We start from the raw sequence: 16,840 nt of genomic DNA, 5'->3' as shown, positions 1-16,840 counted from the left end.
TTTGCTTATCGTAAAAGTCTCGTCGTCGAAGCATGCTCGGTCGCGCGACAACGACGTTCCGAGACCGCCCGCCGGATCAAGCACGTGCGCTTCCACGGCTTCGATGGGACGAGTTTCTTTTTCCACGAATTGAAAGCGGTCAGTCACATTTCCTAGCCCACTGGCCGATATTTTTTTTTTTATCACTCGTGACAACCACAGGGAGATCGACGCGATTGCAATTGACAGGCGCGTGAATTTTCTCATTTCGTCGTGAGTCGATCGACGAAAGAAATGTACACTCACAATAAGTATTCGTGCAGGAAACATTTATTTTTACTGGGTTGCTGTACGAATACTTCTTACACCGACTGTAATGTCGACGACGAAGGAAAACATCGGGATAAATTCAGAAACAGAAAAAGTTTGTACACGATATCGTCTCTGCCAAATACCGTTTTTGAATCTACAACGTCCAATACTTTTGCGCACTCCGAACCAGTTTCCCCGGTACGTATAATATGCGAATGTATGTACTACTTATAAGACACGTTGTACTACATACAGAATATATGTTCCTCGCATCAAAGATATTTGATACGTAATTGATATACGGATATTGTTAAACACGTAGTATTAACGATCTCTGTAAAAAGTGTTGGAAGATTTCTCAGTGGCTAGATCGATATAGTTAGTCACTTTAATGAAATACAAGATACGCGAAGGTATGTACAGTCTGATTCTGTACCTTTTTCTACGAATGAGAGTCGCGATGTAACAAAAAAATGCCAATGAATCGTAAGTTGCTTAGATATGCGTTTATTCAAATTGTCGAAGACCCCTGAAAGTCAGGCGACGCAGGCCTCTTTCGATCGCTGAAAGGCTCTGCGGCCAATATCCACGTCTCTTATAAGCGAAGCAAAGATCGATCGCGTTCATCGATCACCGTGTCCGGTTGACCGATAAAAATGACCGAAAACCGCAGCGACGCGGACGATCTCGTCTTCCAAGCAGACATTCGCGCTTGGACGGATCGCATTCTCCGCTCCAAACCAAGGCCCCTTTTCCGTTTATTTATTTCATAAGATGACTCGCGTAAATAACCACCAATCACGATACGCAACACTAACAACGCCTCGCAACCTTTAAGGCGCGTAACTATTACCCTGACCTCCAGAAAACCGGGACAATTTTCGCGAAGTAAATCTAGCGAGAAGATGCAGAAAATTTGAAATTCGAGAACACGAATTTGCACACTTTCACGTATACTTAGAGTATCGCGTTGTCCAGAAAGTTCGTGGCAATTTTTAAGAAAAATTCAAGGACACATTTGAAGTTTGACATACATTTATTGAATTACATAGGAACCATTTTGTTCCACAACCTGTCCACCATTTAACTCTTAAAAGCCTGATTTTCCAATTTTAATTTAAAAAAATACCAATGTATTTTTGTAACTTTTGTTCAAAAGAACATTATGCCATGGTGATATACATACAGCCAAATATTAAAAACCAATTACAATTCGATTTAAAAGTCCGGAATCAAATTTGAAACTCAGGGCATTTAAGCGTCAAGGGATGTGTACACGTGTTATTTGTCTTCAACCATTCCGATACATTCAGACCTACACCACCTACCAAAAGTCGGCATAGACATTCCAGACGAACCAATAAAATGCTTGGTCGCAATAATAAATCGGTTTAACATACACTACCCCTTTAATAGTAACAACGATAACGAAAATTCTCCGTCTGTTGGTTTCAGCAGGATTCTGGTATCTCAGCCGAGGAGGATCGGACAAGAAGACATCGTCGTCGAGCTGGCATCGTTCGGTGAACGAGCAACAATCGTTGCGCCTTTTTGTTCGTGCGTGCGTCGTCGTCGGCTGGTTACAATTTCACAATAAGTGGTAAGAACAAAGGTACTGTTATTACTTCCCTGTCAGACAATACTCGTCGCGGATAATGAATCGTAATCGCGATCATCGTCCGTTTCGCGGCGCGGCGCGAATTAGGCGAGCTGCGTCCGACGTGCTTAGAGTACGATCGTCGCGAATAACAAGCCAGCGAATAATGCGATTGCTACGATATACGTTGCAGATCGTTACACGCTGCCGTGAGCGCGCAAACTGGATACGGATACGAGTGGCCTTTGCACCTGCCGAGCGCATTCGTTCGATTTACCGACTGTTTACGATATCGGGCGACCAACCGATCGTATAGAAACATCGATCGGCCCCGACGATACGATCGAGGACCGAACTTTCCCCGAAAACAATCGTTTCTTCGCGGTATTGTTCTCTCGGTACTTGACGTAAGTGAGTTAACCCTTTGCGCTCGTGAGGTGACTCTTGATGGTCACTAGATTTAACGCAGTAAATCAACCAGCAACACCGTTTGTTTAAGTTTAATTTCATTGGAACTCGAAGTATCGACAAAGTGATTGTCGAAGTGGTAAGGGTGACCTGATTTTCAAATCTCAAATTAAAGAGAGATTGACACTTTCGAAGTCGATCCAAGTTTAACATTCGTGGCAATAGAATGTTATGAAAGCATCTCGAGTGGTCGGCAGGTACCAGAGGGTTAAAACCTGCTCCAGTTTTCGTATGATAAAATATTCGACTCCGTTTGCCTCCTGGCATTTCTGACTGCAGCCTGTCGCGCTAATGGGACATTCCCGTTCTCTGAAACGGATAAACTGTTCATCGGCACGTGAAAATCTCAGTGTCTCGCAGCTGGATCATTGTGTTCGAAGCAGGTTTTTCCTTCCGACTCGCGAAACGGAATATAATCGACCGGGACGTGGCTGCGAGAAATGCGTGACTTATCGTGCGAAAAAACACTGTCCACGGCCGTTGAATAATTCGTTAGGTTCGTTTCAATCGTAATTTCGCCAACTTCGAATACGTTTCGCGCCCTGGTCTTAGAGGCGGCACCGCGCCACGGGGCTGGATTCGCGAAAACGGCGAGCGCGTACGAGCGTCGAACGAAGAAGAAAAATAGGAAATTAATTTCCGCCAGTAGGAATTATTCATCGTATTACGGGAACGCGAGCGTTGAATTCTAACGAGACACGGTTGCCCGTTGCAGACACACACGCACACGCTCACGTATTTTCTAGGCGGTGGTATCTTTTTATAAAATCTTATTTGTCTCGCGAAGGTATTTCTCTCGGCGGTACGTCGTTTCTCTGGATTCAGCTCGGCGACCAACTATCCTGCGCGTTGTCCTTGTAGATTCTAATGCTAAATCCGTCTCTCGGAACCTCTCTCTATCTTTCGAGCGACCGATTGGAATGCATTACCAATGGTTTTAAGAACCTTGAAGCCACCGGCCACGTTTGAAAGTAAGCTGCACAATTTCTTACCCACCGGCGAGTCACCACTAGGAATAATTGCTCATTGCAACCGTATATATACAGGGTGTTAACAAAAATGTGGGTCGTTCGTTCGGCACAGATCGATGCGGCGAAAACCAAAAAATGTCCCTGGCTGTTTCGCGAACCGTGACGCCGGCGCCGTTCGCGAGGTAAGAGCGGTTGAACTTTGCGCGTTTGGCTTTCGGGATGTGCCGTTTCGATTGGGGAGAGCGTGTTCTATTTCGGACGTCGGTGCGTTGTATCGAAATCGAGTGATTTATTTATCGATTTATTTATTGACGAGGTAGAGGCCCGTAATGCGTACACGGTTTCTTTAATTTGCGCGCGTCAGAAAAGAATGCGTTGCAACGCTGGAAAACAAAAGCCGATTCTGTAAGAGCTCCGGGAAGCGATCGATACGGAACCGGCACAAAGTTCTGTTTTTTCTGAAATATCCAATCGAACTTTCCAACATCTATAAATATAACAACCCCTTTTGATACTTGGGAAGATAACTTAAGACGGGTAGTATTGTTGCAAAAAGATTCACAAGTTTTCATTGCATTTTATGATCCGTTCACTGCACGAATCGATTAACTTCCTTTTTGAAAAATTGTAAAACGTCAAAGCACTTGGTATAGTCGTACCTTTTTATATTTATAATAACTTTCCCGAATAATAAAGATTAACACCATTAAACGAACCAATTTTTTTGACCATTGAATAATAAATAATTTATTTCAGAAGCCATTTCGATCGCATTTCTCAATTTTTTGTTTTACGGAGTTGATCGATTTGTGCAACGAACGGCTCATGTGAAAGATGATCTTCGACTAGTGCACGAGCTAGTAAGTAAATGAGAAAAAGTAATCTTTATACGCGTACCTATCGCTAGCAGTGCTTTCTTAACATTCGTTATATCGCTGTTACAATTTGTCCTTGTGTCCCCTCGATCGATAACCGACACTCGATTAATTCAGTTGTAGTTTTCGCCTATTACGGTGAAACGTGCCTGATAAGATCCTTCGATGAGTTTTTATCCGCTCGATCGTTTCCACGAATCGCAGATTTACGCGCGTGACATCGACGCCTAGATATCGTTGCATTTTCCGCGATTTCAAACAATAGTTTTACATTCTCGGCCGGCCGATCGTTCGTTATCGAAAGTTAAATGGATGGCCGTAGATATCGGTTCGCGATTAGATACGCGATTAGAGGGTACCCGGGAAAAAAAAGTTTCGTTTCGAAACAGGAGGTAGCCGGATTTAATATCTGTCTCGTATGGATCGGTGAGCAAACACGATCCTGTCGATTACGTGCACTTCCGCGATGTCGAAGGTCGCGACGGCCATAGTAGGTGGCGACTGGAGACGGATAGGAAGTAGGTTTGTAGGTAGCGAATCTTACCAAACCGCCGCGCCGTTTGGTACCGATCCTCGCGGTTCGAAACTTGGCTGAGAAGTAGGCCTTCCTCTCGAACGAGTATCGCGATGCCTCGACCAAACGAATTTCTCGAATCGATCTCCCATCGATCTCGCGCCGAGGCGCTTTTCACCAAGGAATTCTCGAATTCCTTCGACCGCCTCGATTCGTAATCGCGATAACGCTTCGCGTAGTCGCAACCCAATTTCCTACAGAGACTATATTACGTAACCTACGTGACTATATTGCGTATACGATCGATTCTGGTATCGATACCTTGAAAGATTGCACGAAAAAAGATCCGAGTTATCAATATGCGAAACACGGGTAGAGTTTTTTTTTTCTTTCTCGGAACAGGTTGAACTCGATCGGACCGCTTCTAGAAAACAGTGAATGGGATGTAACACCCATAAGCGGTGCGCTGAAGTCGACGCGAATTAAACTCTTTTAATATTTTTAGCTATTCGTTTCTCCACTCAACAGAGAATATATATACGAGCCGTTCGTTGCACAAACAGTTGAGAAACGCGATCAAAATGGCCTCTGAAATAAACTATTTATTTATCAACGACCAAAATAAATGTCGTCGTTTACTGGTGTTAATCTTTATTATTCAGGAAAGTTATTATAAATGTAAAAAGTTACGACAATACCAAGTGCTTTGACACTTGAATTTAAGATTTGTCCAGTGAACGGGTCATATAGAAAACTCTTGGCATCCCAAATCAGAGCCACAAATTTAACCGACGTTCCATCGGCGTAGAATTATTTCGCAAACGAACGAAATGTCTCGTAGCTGTTGCTCGGCTTCGGAGTGCCAGAGGCTAGAGGCAACGAGTGCCTTTTTGTGGACAGTGCGCAGTACGCGATCCGCGGGTCGTTTTTTCGTCCGATGGGATCGGTAGCGATTAATTAACGTTTTTGCTGGGAAAATCAATCCGCGTGACGCGTCGTTCGCGGCGCTTCGCGACGCGTGGCCTTCGAATACCTGACTCGGATGACGTCAAACCCTTCTAACCAGGAGGGGCCCGGGCGACTAAATATGGCCGTGGATTTAGGCGGCCAATCGCGGCGAGCCACCGAACCCAGGCCCCTTTCTAAACGGATCCGGCTCCGGCGGTCCTCCCGAAAAAACCACTCGCGCACGGAATAGAGATTTAGAGAAAATGGGCGACGTGAAATGGCCACTCCTAATGGCGGATCTCGCTTTCTTCGCTCGTCGCCAGAGACCAAGTTTTTATTATAATTACATACGTGTAGCTCTTTGAATAGAATACAAGTTTAAGTTACACAACCGAGCGATAATTAAAATTGACATTACGCAAGGAACTCAAAACCAAAATTTAAATCACAAAATAATCATTATCACTGGATTTGTAGAACAAAATTGGACTGAAAAGCTTGATTTACAGTCACAGTCTCATAAATATTCGCAGCCTCTATGCCTATTGAAGATATTTGGTTAAATTAAATAGGTTTGATGTTTCCAAGTATATATTTGTATAAATATGTAGATATATATATTAATTTTTCATTATAAATATGTGTATGAATAAGCTTATACATGTATACATGTATATATGCTATGTATGCTATATATATTTATATATATTTATATTATATATTTATGGGATTGACTGTATATAACGAAATACATATTTCGTCGATGTTCGATCGTCGGTAGCGTTGATCAATCGTCGACGCAATTGGTACCCAGCCATTCGAGACGCTCGTAAACTTGTACTTGTGTCGATTCGAGGATATTGTTATGCGTTTTTTGCCAAGGAGGAAATCATCGATCGAATCACTTCCGCGCCGATGAATATGCGTGCCTCGCAGACAAGGTCCCTGGCGAATGACAAAAAGTCTCGTCATCTTCGACCTTCCGCGTCCCTCCTCACTTCCTCCGGGCTTCCTCGAGATGGAATTTCGCCGCGCATTCATTAGACCAATTATCGTCGTCCCAACGCGCTTGTCGATCGCAAATATTTGCGCGGCCGAGCGCGGCGCATTAATATTTATTGCATGCAAACTACTCTATCGACCTCGCTGCGTACTAGCTACGTTTTTCGCAACGATTGGTCCAATTTCCGCGATAGCCGATCCGTTTTAACGACCCACCCGACGTCTTGGAGATCACGAACAGACATACGTACGGATAAATACGATATTCGTTTATCGTGTGCTCTGGGACAATGTCCCCCAGGAGTATTAAATCACGACGAAGAAAGTGCTACAAAAGTAAACACGGCGGAAACGCTTCGATACAGCGATGGCCCTGTGAATGGGCGAAAAGAGTGTCGTAAAGCCCTCCCCGCGGGGTTAACCAATCGCGTTCTCGTCGCCATCGTGCCCGTCCAATAAATCGTCGTATATATCGAAAAGCGCAATGTCTTGCTTTGTAGTCGCACGACTAAATAGTATCCGACTCGTTCTGGCAGTAAACGTCGATAGAGAGGCGAAGATCTCGAGAAGAACGATGCCGAGTAAGAAGTTTCGGGTAGACAAATACGCGACGCGCGATCGATACGACGGATCCAAAAGAGGTACGCGGATCGAGAGGTCGCGAAACGAGGTACATCGCTTAGGAGGCTGCAGCGCGGTTGTGTGCACATGCAGCTAGAGTCACGGCGGTCTCTTTCAGGCGCTACGAACAGAGGTGAACGCCGAGCTAGTCCCAGTGTGTGGTAATCGTCGTTTGCAAGATGTTTACGTAATTTCACCTTTTTTCGCATGCATCTCCGCTGATCGGGCGCCCCCCTCTCTCTGCATCGTTCTCCTTCTCGCGTTCAACCTCTTTACCGATGCACGCGAGGAACGGTTTATAATGCCGCCATTAACGGACGTCGTCGTGTTCTCACGACAGGAACGAATCTCCCCCCTCGGACCGTTTTCTTTCCTTTTTCCGAGAATTAACCAGCATCGCGCACGTTTTCCAATCGACGGCTCGAAAGTCCACGGGTAGCTTCGAAGGATGTCCGCGACGATGACAGCTGGATCCCCAAATTATTATTAGGGTGACCACAAATTCCGATCGCGCCAATTGGACGCTCGTCGATTTTGTTTACCGAATCTTGAAGCATCCGTGGTAATTTTATCTCGAAGACAAATAATTTGTCCGATTCGGCAGGAGGTTCGCCGGTGGAAAAATGGGATCTCCGTCGAGGAGAGAGGCAGTTCGTGTAGAAAATGGGTGTTCCTCATGCGATACTGCGTGTCCCGCGCCGACAAAATTTTTCACGCGGACGGCCGAGATCTGTGGCGGTCGGGACGACGGGTCGGCTCTCTCGCTTCGGTCTTTCCACGATCCTGTTCTCTCCTCGTTTATTTCTATCGGCAGTCTTCTCATCACGGCCGACGAACAGCCCGTGCGTGAGCTCCTACTTTTTGTCGGCCGACGACCGGCCCAGGCCGCCGTTCTCAATGATTTCAAACCCGTTTACACGCACGCTCTGCGTCCGCGTATCCGTCTTTGGCTGCTCGATCCTGAGACAAAGTCCAACCGGAGCCCGCTCAAAAGCCTGTTTCCACCTGCCATAAAAATAGCGACTTTTCAAGAACCTCCGATGTCATCCGTGAAAGCTTCGAACGTTGAGTTGTCGCGTCATTCTAATTACGCGTACGTAATCGCAGCGTGCTGATGGATACGTCTAGACTTTCATAGGTCTAGGTCAGGACCCTGTTGAATACTTCGCTGAATAAGTCTTCCACTCAGGTAATATATTTAAGAAAATATTATATATACTTTCATTTTACAAAAAAAAAGGTACGAGTGACGCGGTCTACTCGAGTTTACGTTTCTACGACGGCTGAAAAATGTACCGAGTCGTTCTTTCCACACAGTTCCCCTTTGTGGGAATTCCCCGACATTCGTCTTCTGCGCGACGATAATTCTGCCGAACTCAGTTGTTTCGCTCACTATTGATCGGATAGATCTCCAATCATAGAAAATGAAACTTTCAAATTATGACGGTTCTTTTTCTCCAAAAATCCAGCAGTCCCGTCGAGCTAAATTTTCCCAAGTAGAGTCTCCAATTCGCGAGGACCTCCGTTTACCGTTCACTTTCGCGATATGGAAATGTTGGATGGCGCCAACGAGAGGAGTCGGCGTCGCGGATGATATCGAAGTTCTCGATTCGAGCAGACTCGTCGCGTTCCTTTTGCAGCCGAGTTGGTCGTCGATTAGAGCAATGATAGGCTGCGACGTCCCGCTTCCTGGACGGAAGACGCAAGACAGCCCGGCGTTCCTTCGGAGCAGATTTATAATAATTATCTGAAAAGGACGAAACGCGTGCTCGCTGTAACAAATTATAGGGGAGCATTAGAGCGGTGGCATCGAGCCCGACGGTAGGTCAGTTCCTTCTGCTTATTCGAAGCCCTCGCTTCGGCTCCTTTCTTTTTCTCCCTCCGGTGATCGCCTTACCGCGGCTGCTTCTGCCTCCCGATTGGACCCCGTCCAACCCGGTCATTCGAACCGACCAAACTGGTTTCGCATCGTTTTCCGATGTCGCACCGAGAATTTGATAGATTTCTACCGCGTCTCGATCGCGGATTCGCTAGAAACGTCGCTCGATCGTCGCGGCGCCGATCATCCGAACCGATCATCCGAACCGCGCGTAGGAAAGTGTTCGCTTCGACGTATCCTCGGTGCTCTGGAAACGGCAGGACACGGCGAAACCGAGGATGCCGATGATCGACCGTTACCGCTCGCTCGGTGCATCGTCCAATTAATGCGCGAGCGTGCACGAATAATTCTACCTCGTCCAAGGGCAAGCTTAACCGCGCCGGCAGGTGTGCGAAACCGTTGCTTGCCGAGCTGGAGAATTTTTCATCGAGAGTCTGTTGGTATATATGGAAAGCAGGGATGATAGAAAAATTACGAATGCTTTTCATACGTTCTCCCTTTTATTTCTCAACCCTTTCTTTGGTAAAGTCTCACTGACGTTACCCAGGTCTTTAGATCGATCCAGTATGAGTAAATCGACTTTTTTTACGGGTAAATTTGTGTCTCTGTTGTTTATTACACTGTTACCGACACGGGGATGTAATTTTTTCAAAACATTGAAAACATTAAAAGTATATGTAGTCTGGTTGGATCAAAAGTAAAATAGGGAAGTATAGAAAAATGAGGTAAAGCACGGCAAGATAATAAATGCAGAACAAAGGAGATCCACTAGAGATCCAGAAAGGAGAAAGACTGCATTATGAAAGAGGCTATATATTTTTTAATCGTTGGCCCATCGAAATGGACGATTCGACGAAAAGGACGGAGGAAAGTGATTTTTGACCGCGTTCTTCGGGCTAGTTCGATTTCCCAACGGATCGGGCGTCTTTGTCTTACGGGAGGGTTCCGGAAGGCGAGCTCCTCGTCCCACCGGAGGAGTTTCGCGAGCGTAATAGGGAAGGGTGCCCAGGGGGGTTCTGTCCATCCTTTGTATCGTCGAGCAATCACGACCTACCCCACGAGTACGTATACGAACCGTATACGCGAATATATGCGCGTACATTTCTCTTATCCACTCCCTTTCCGCTCTCCTGGCCTCCCTTCGCGAACCGGGGCGAACACACCCCCAGACCGCTGGGGCGAGCTCCTCTCCCGCTCCCGCGGCCATCACCCCCTGCCATCCACGTCATTTCGCGCTCTGTGGGGTTGCAAATGCATCCGCGATGACTGCCGTGTACTCCCGGAATGACTGATGAACTGCAACGGGCTTCCTTCTGCCTTATAGGCGTGTACAGGACGTTTCAATTACGCGGCAGGGCGACCCTGCTCTCTCTCTCTCTCTCTCTTTCTCTCTCTCTCTCTCTCTCTCTCTCTCTCTCTCTTCCCTCTTTCCCTCCGACGTCCCTCTTTCATATTTCGCGTCTTCTTCCTCGCTTTTCCTCCGTTTACGGCCTCGAATGAGACGCCGTGGCGCATCTAGGGGAACCAGGGGACGGACGGGGGCATCGCAAGAGTGGCCGATGAAGCGTCCAAAGGGAAGACACAGGCTTGCGGAGAGACGGAGGCCGCGAGCTAGGAAAAGCGACGCCGAGAGAGGAATTTATTACGTCCTCGGGCGAACTGCCCCCTCGGTACAATATGTTACAAGTACGGGAAATGAAAAAAAAAAAGGAAGAAAAAAATAGAAGGACGAGAGAAAGAGGAGAAACTGCTAGACTCGCTCTCGGGTAATTAGATAAAGCTCGACGTTCGCTCGTTGCCGCGCGCACGCGTCGACGTTACCCGCCGACGCCGCGGTCCGGGATTATTTGTTTCGAAGGCGTGGATTATCAGCGCACCGGCGCACGAAAATTTAATTAACTCGGTCAATTTTTTAACTAATTAACTGCGAGCCCTGTCCGCGCGCGTGCTCAGCCTCGGACGTTATTTTATTTTGTTATCGTTACTTCGTTATCTCAGATACACGCGTATCGTATTCCAAATAATCTCTTAAACGAAACGGGATACCAACCAACGTTCGGAAACGCTCATTTTCCGTGCCTAGACGTAGGCTTTTTCATTCTAACCGAGATGGAACTTGGTGGGCATAAAATTGGATATATGTTCTTATATATGTATATATATATATTGGAGTTATGTTTTTTCCGTTGGAAAAGCGATGCTTAGGAAAATGTGAGACAGTTCGAGTCGTATCGTGATGCGTGCGTTACTATTTATTCGATCTGAAGGGTGGGGGGGGGGGCCAACCCCTGCTCCAAAACAATAGATTTCTTTCAATTCAAACAAATTTGTAAAGCAATACGATGACATGTCCGAAGCAAACGATCGCAGTGAACGAGCAGCTTCCTCTAAAGTATCTGTATATTGTAAACGAGTGCATTCCCGAAGGTAACATTTTATATTCGACGTCCTTCCACATTCTTCGTAACATCCTCCGAATTTCGTAGCAATTGGCCAACGATGTCTTTTGGAATAACATCCTTTCATTCTTCGAGCCGGAAAGATCGTCTTTGGCGATTTAATAATGCCACCGACCCTCCGCGTTGTCTCCGTCGCTCGCCTTAATCCTTCTCCGGGGCTTGCCGGGATGGACGAAATTATTGGGGGATTCCGGGTATCCCAGGGCGCAGCGTTTGGCCGCGGACGGGAACAGGAAATTCGTCGCTGCATTGTTTTTGAAGTTTCAATTAAAACGCGGACGCGTTTCGCCGACGCGGCACAGTCTCCTCTCCGGATTCGCCTTTAAAGACGGGGCCCTCGCTCGCTTGCCAGATAAGCCGTTTGTTTCTCTCGGGCAACGGTGAAATCTTGGCGAAAATTGCTCAGTCTCCGCGCGTCTCTCGCGTTTCGCTGAAAGCACCGCTTCCTCTTCCCGTGTCCCGGGGATGGATCTCCAGAGACGCGTCCGTTAATTAAATTAATTCCGATAGCATTTTTTTCCCCGTTGCTCTCGCGAACGGCGTAGACGAGATAAATTACGCAAATTGTAACGAACGCTTCCGCTCGTAACTGACCCGTTACCTTACGTAAACCCGAGCGGGTTCGTAACAAATTCTAACGTAGCTTTAAAATATTCGAAACGATGCGCGAGTCGCGAACAATGACGAGATAGTGGTATCCGTTGCACGAATCGATTAACTACACTTTTTGAAAAATCTTAAATTTATGTGCCAAAGCACTCGGTATACTCGCAACATTTTATATTTGTAATAACTTTCCCGAATAGGAAAGAACTTTTTTCAATATTTATTTGAATTTATATTATAAAGGGAATATTAAAAAATAATGTGCATTGTTTCGTCGGATTTCTCAACCTTTTATTTTATGAAGCTAATCGATTTATTCAATGAACGGCTCATTTTAGGTACGTATTACAAAGTAATGGAACAAGCGTAGGTTCGTGCTCCCCATCCCAAGAATAAGGAGACAAACGAAAACACGAATCGTAGGGTGCGGAATTGGTCGCGTAAGGAAAGCGGTAGACTATGGATCCGAGGATCGTGGATTCGAATCTCCGTGCCTTACTTTTCGCTCAGACTCCTCCACTTATATTTCAGTATTTTTAACCGACGTCGAAAAGGAGGAGGTTACTCAATTCGACGTGTATATATTCTAATCGAATCCCACCAGTAGTTTGCACGCTATGGATCACGAGAACCGTCGAGATTTAAAAGTAACAGCAGTTATTATGTCTTGGTTATATCCTACGAAGCGAATAGACCTCCCCTACGTCCTCAAGTTGAGATATTCGAAGCGATTCGACGTGGGACCAACAAACCCTTCGTCATCGTTCCATAGAACTCCGTCTCGCGCGCTTTCCCCATTTTCTCGAGATAATGGGACGAGTTATACGGTGGATCTCTAGGATCCCTTCGCTGTACTCACGGGTTAAAGGGACCATTCCGGTACCGGTGGTAATTAACGCGTAACGTTCGCGTGGTGTCCGCCTCGACCCTTCGGCGGATCGGCCAACTTAGATCCCAGATAGCGGATGGTTCTATCGGCGGATGCGCGAGGAAACGGCAAACGAAACAGCGAGCGGAGCAAGAACACGGAAAGAAGAAACGAGACGGAAGTCCGCTAATAAAAGTACCCCGCAATGAGAAAGTCTTGAACTGCCGGCAAATGAGATGTTGCCCGAGTCAGCGAGTTACGTATGCGTGGCGCTTTACGCGTACGCGGACGTGCGTTCGTTTATTCTCGCGGCCCGCGCAATTTCTCACTTCCATTCCACGATGATTCCGTTAAAGTCTCACTCGTTCCGTCTTCTATAGAAATTATATTGTAATCGACGTAATTTGTGAAAACAACTACGCGCCGGGAGATTAAAGATTGAGAAAACACGAATCGGCTACCGTCGTTTTCTGCTACGTTTCTACCCTGCGTAAACATTCGGCATTTGAAAAATATTCGCTTCCGCGGCCCCGTCCCTTCCAGAATTACCCCTTTCGGAGTCGCAATTATCGCGGCTCTACGCGACAAGCGTACATTCCCTCCGCACCTGCGACGCGATTGCCTCGCGACGTTCAGCGTTGGTCAACCTTCCAGCGTATGTCGAAATCACCTTTTTTATTCGCCGCTATAAATAACCTCTTTATTCGAGCGAATGTTAATCGGCGTGCGGTAATGCGAGACGAGAATATCTGGGAAACGGTCGCCTTTGGGAGTCGAACGAATCGTTTGCAGGGAAAGAAAAAAAGAACGCTTATCGCGTCGAAATTGACGGCGATCGGAGACGTGGGAACGCGAGAGAGCCACCAAAGACTCGAAAGCCGTGGCGAGATAGGGATTTTTCTCGCACCAGCAGAAGGAAAAAGATTAGTTTGTTGAAAACAAGCTTTATCTGGCTGCGGTGTTGCATGACGCGGGAGGACCGCTCGCTCATTCACGATAAGCCTTATCAAAATAATTATGCTATCTGAAAATGTCTATTGCGCGCTCGCGAAAATCCGTCGATTGTGTGGGTGCAAATCCCGAGAGAGCATCCCGCCAGAGCAAATAAATTCTCTACTCTCTCTCTCTTTCTCTCTCTCTCTAAACGTTTAATTTAAATAGTATAGGAAAACATTAATCCGCTTTTATCTTCGATCGTGTGCAAAACTAAATTTGGCTGTTACGTAAAATTCGATTGGAGATTTGGAAACGAATCGTACGGTGGTAGCCGTCAATTTATCGGCTCGCTCTCTCGCTCTGTCGATTCTACTCGTTCGCGGTTCTCAGGGTTACGCGAGTCGCGAAAAATATTTGAAGCACTCTCGAACCCTGGCCTTGAACGAGTTTGTTTGCGAGGGCCGCGTTATCGGCACAGTCGACACGTCGATTATTTTCTTCTTTTTTCGCGGAAGGCGACGAGCCTTGCGAACACGGGCACGCGTGACAGCCGTCGGGAAAAATCGTGTCGTTCAGCTTTTCGTAAGAGCGCGATAAAGCCCGCGATATCGTTGTTTTTGAGCCGATCGATCGCGTCTAGCCGTGAAAAAATACCAGACACACGTGACGCGACCGAATCGTCCGATTCGACCAAAAGTTGCGCGTAGGGTAGAGCGTTCCGAGTTAAACCAGCGACGAGATGTTCAGCTTTGGATAAACAAAGACAAAAACATGGTAAAACGAGCGTGGTAAACAGGGTAAACTTGCAAGGAAAAACTACGGGTACGAAACCCTTATACGTAGAAACATCTGCTCCTATCTAGATGCAAATCTATGTTGCTATCTAACGGGGATCAAAATTGTACGCACAGACGTTGTAGATAATCATCGAGGATTCTTCCAAAGAATATTACAAACTTTCTTAATTAATTAAAGTAAACGTCTGTTGGAAATGTACAATTTACACACGGTGGAGATAGATAACGTACAATGTATGCGAACAGGACGCAGGTTACCCTCTTGGGAAAAGTTTTCGATTCGGACCGAGATATCGAGATACTTTTCATCGAATCCCCGGGTCGTTCGAGCCACGTCGAAAACGTGTTTTCGTCGTGTCCGCGTTAACGCCAAATACCGACAGTCGAATACGGCGAGTCCGTTATCGTGAGAAGGGAAATATTTTGAAGAGTGGAAAAATTCACGATAACAAGAAAAACATGCGAAATCGTCCGGTGACGCGTCCAATTCCGCCGCAATTTTCTCTTATCATGCACTTTAATTAGCGGACGAATGCATTATCGCGTTTCGGACGCGAGCGAATTCAACTTTGCTAGACCCCGTTCCTAGCGTCGACTTCGGACCTTGTTCTTCGAATTAACCAACAAATCCTCTCTAACGTAAGATCGAAAAATTAACACCGTCACCTGTTTCGCGCACGCGAAAAAGTACAAAAACCGCCGCGATCGAACGGAAAAGCTCAGCTACGGGACGACGTGGATTCCTCGACGACATTTTTTCCGCGGTAGCCAAGTTCCTCGTTCGCCGGAATTCTTCTCGAGAAGGGTTCCGTTCGTCCCTTCTCACCTCCGTCGTTCTTCCCCCGCTGAAACGATACAAGGGTTCCCTTGTACTTGATACGGGGTGCGCGAAATGCCCGATGGCATTTCCATTTTGCTGCGGTATAAAAATTGCGCGGGCTCGTCCGACAGCTGGCGATTCGCGTCCCTGTCATCGTTCCCTTCCCACAGGAAACGTCGCCCGTCGCTGGTCCCCGATGAAAATTGGACCCCCGCGTCTCTCAATTTTACGATACACAGACCTCTTCCATTTGATACGCTCTCTCATGCTTTTGTTTTTTATATTTCATTTGCGTTCATTCGCTTAACGATTCCGTTCACCAAATAAGCTCAAATAACGAATCATTCGCAAGAGAACCGTGCCAAGCGTCAACGATCAATGTATCGTTTAACCCTTTGAGTGCCGAGAGAGATATATCGCTGCTCGAAGCTGTAAGTGCTATAACTCCTTGAGAAATTAATTTTCAATCAAAGACTCATTTTTACAGACAGTGAATTATGTTTATTTACAAATAAAATTCAAGTTCAAGGTTTTGTGAAATATTTTCTTCATACAAATTTACTTTACGTTAAACATGTAATGTTTTATTTTTACTTTTTGTATTAATAAAGAAATTTATGAGTACGAGAGAAATGTCTATTTTTGTTTACAATCATCCACCTTTGCTTAAAATTGTCCGGAATTTCTCCGATATGTATGAAAGTTTCCTCTGGCACTCAGAGGGTTAATTACGGTACAAATAATCGAACTCATTTCCTTTCTCTTTCGTTTCCACGTCGTTTATTCGGGATCGTACGCAGACCCGAGCACCGGCGACCTAATAGCTGCGACCACGGTATCTCGGAAGACGGGGCCGCTATCGGCTCGAACGGTAAGATCGATTTGTTTGAAGTCGACCGGAACATCGTGCAAGATGCATCGATAACCGATACGCGGCGTTGCATCGGGTGCATCGAACGATCCGCACACGGGGCCTCGACGGCCATGCCGCGACGAACGACATGTTTGGGACACGTGTCGGAATGCAGCGTCGTCGGCTCCACCGGCAGACGACGCGGTTACCGACAGTCGCGACGACGATAATTCAAACCGAGGCCCATCGTTTTTTCTTTTTTGCCCGACGAAAGGGACGGCAGGGGGCAGAGAGAGAGAGAGAGAGAGAGAGAGAGAGAGAGAGAGAGAGAGAGA

General features: G+C 46.4%; 1 long non-coding RNA gene across 4 annotated transcripts in view; it reads left to right on the top strand.

The window, feature by feature from the left end:
- Positions 1-16,840, top strand: part of LOC128891509 (uncharacterized) — a 152,391-nt gene that overhangs the window by 25,281 nt on the left and 110,270 nt on the right. For all 4 annotated transcript variants that reach the window (XR_008460847.1, XR_008460845.1, XR_008460844.1 and 1 more), the window contains exon 3: positions 1,747-1,891. This is a non-coding gene — a long non-coding RNA (uncharacterized LOC128891509). The remainder of the gene's footprint in view (positions 1-1,746; positions 1,892-16,840) is intronic.

Source organism: Hylaeus anthracinus, unplaced genomic scaffold (assembly GCF_026225885.1).
Source record: "Hylaeus anthracinus isolate JK02 unplaced genomic scaffold, UHH_iyHylAnth1.0_haploid 0, whole genome shotgun sequence".
In the NCBI taxonomy this organism is placed as follows: domain Eukaryota; kingdom Metazoa; phylum Arthropoda; class Insecta; order Hymenoptera; family Colletidae; genus Hylaeus; species Hylaeus anthracinus.
Note: the sequence above shows the minus strand (reverse complement) of the source record. Positions and strands in the feature narration are given on the sequence as shown.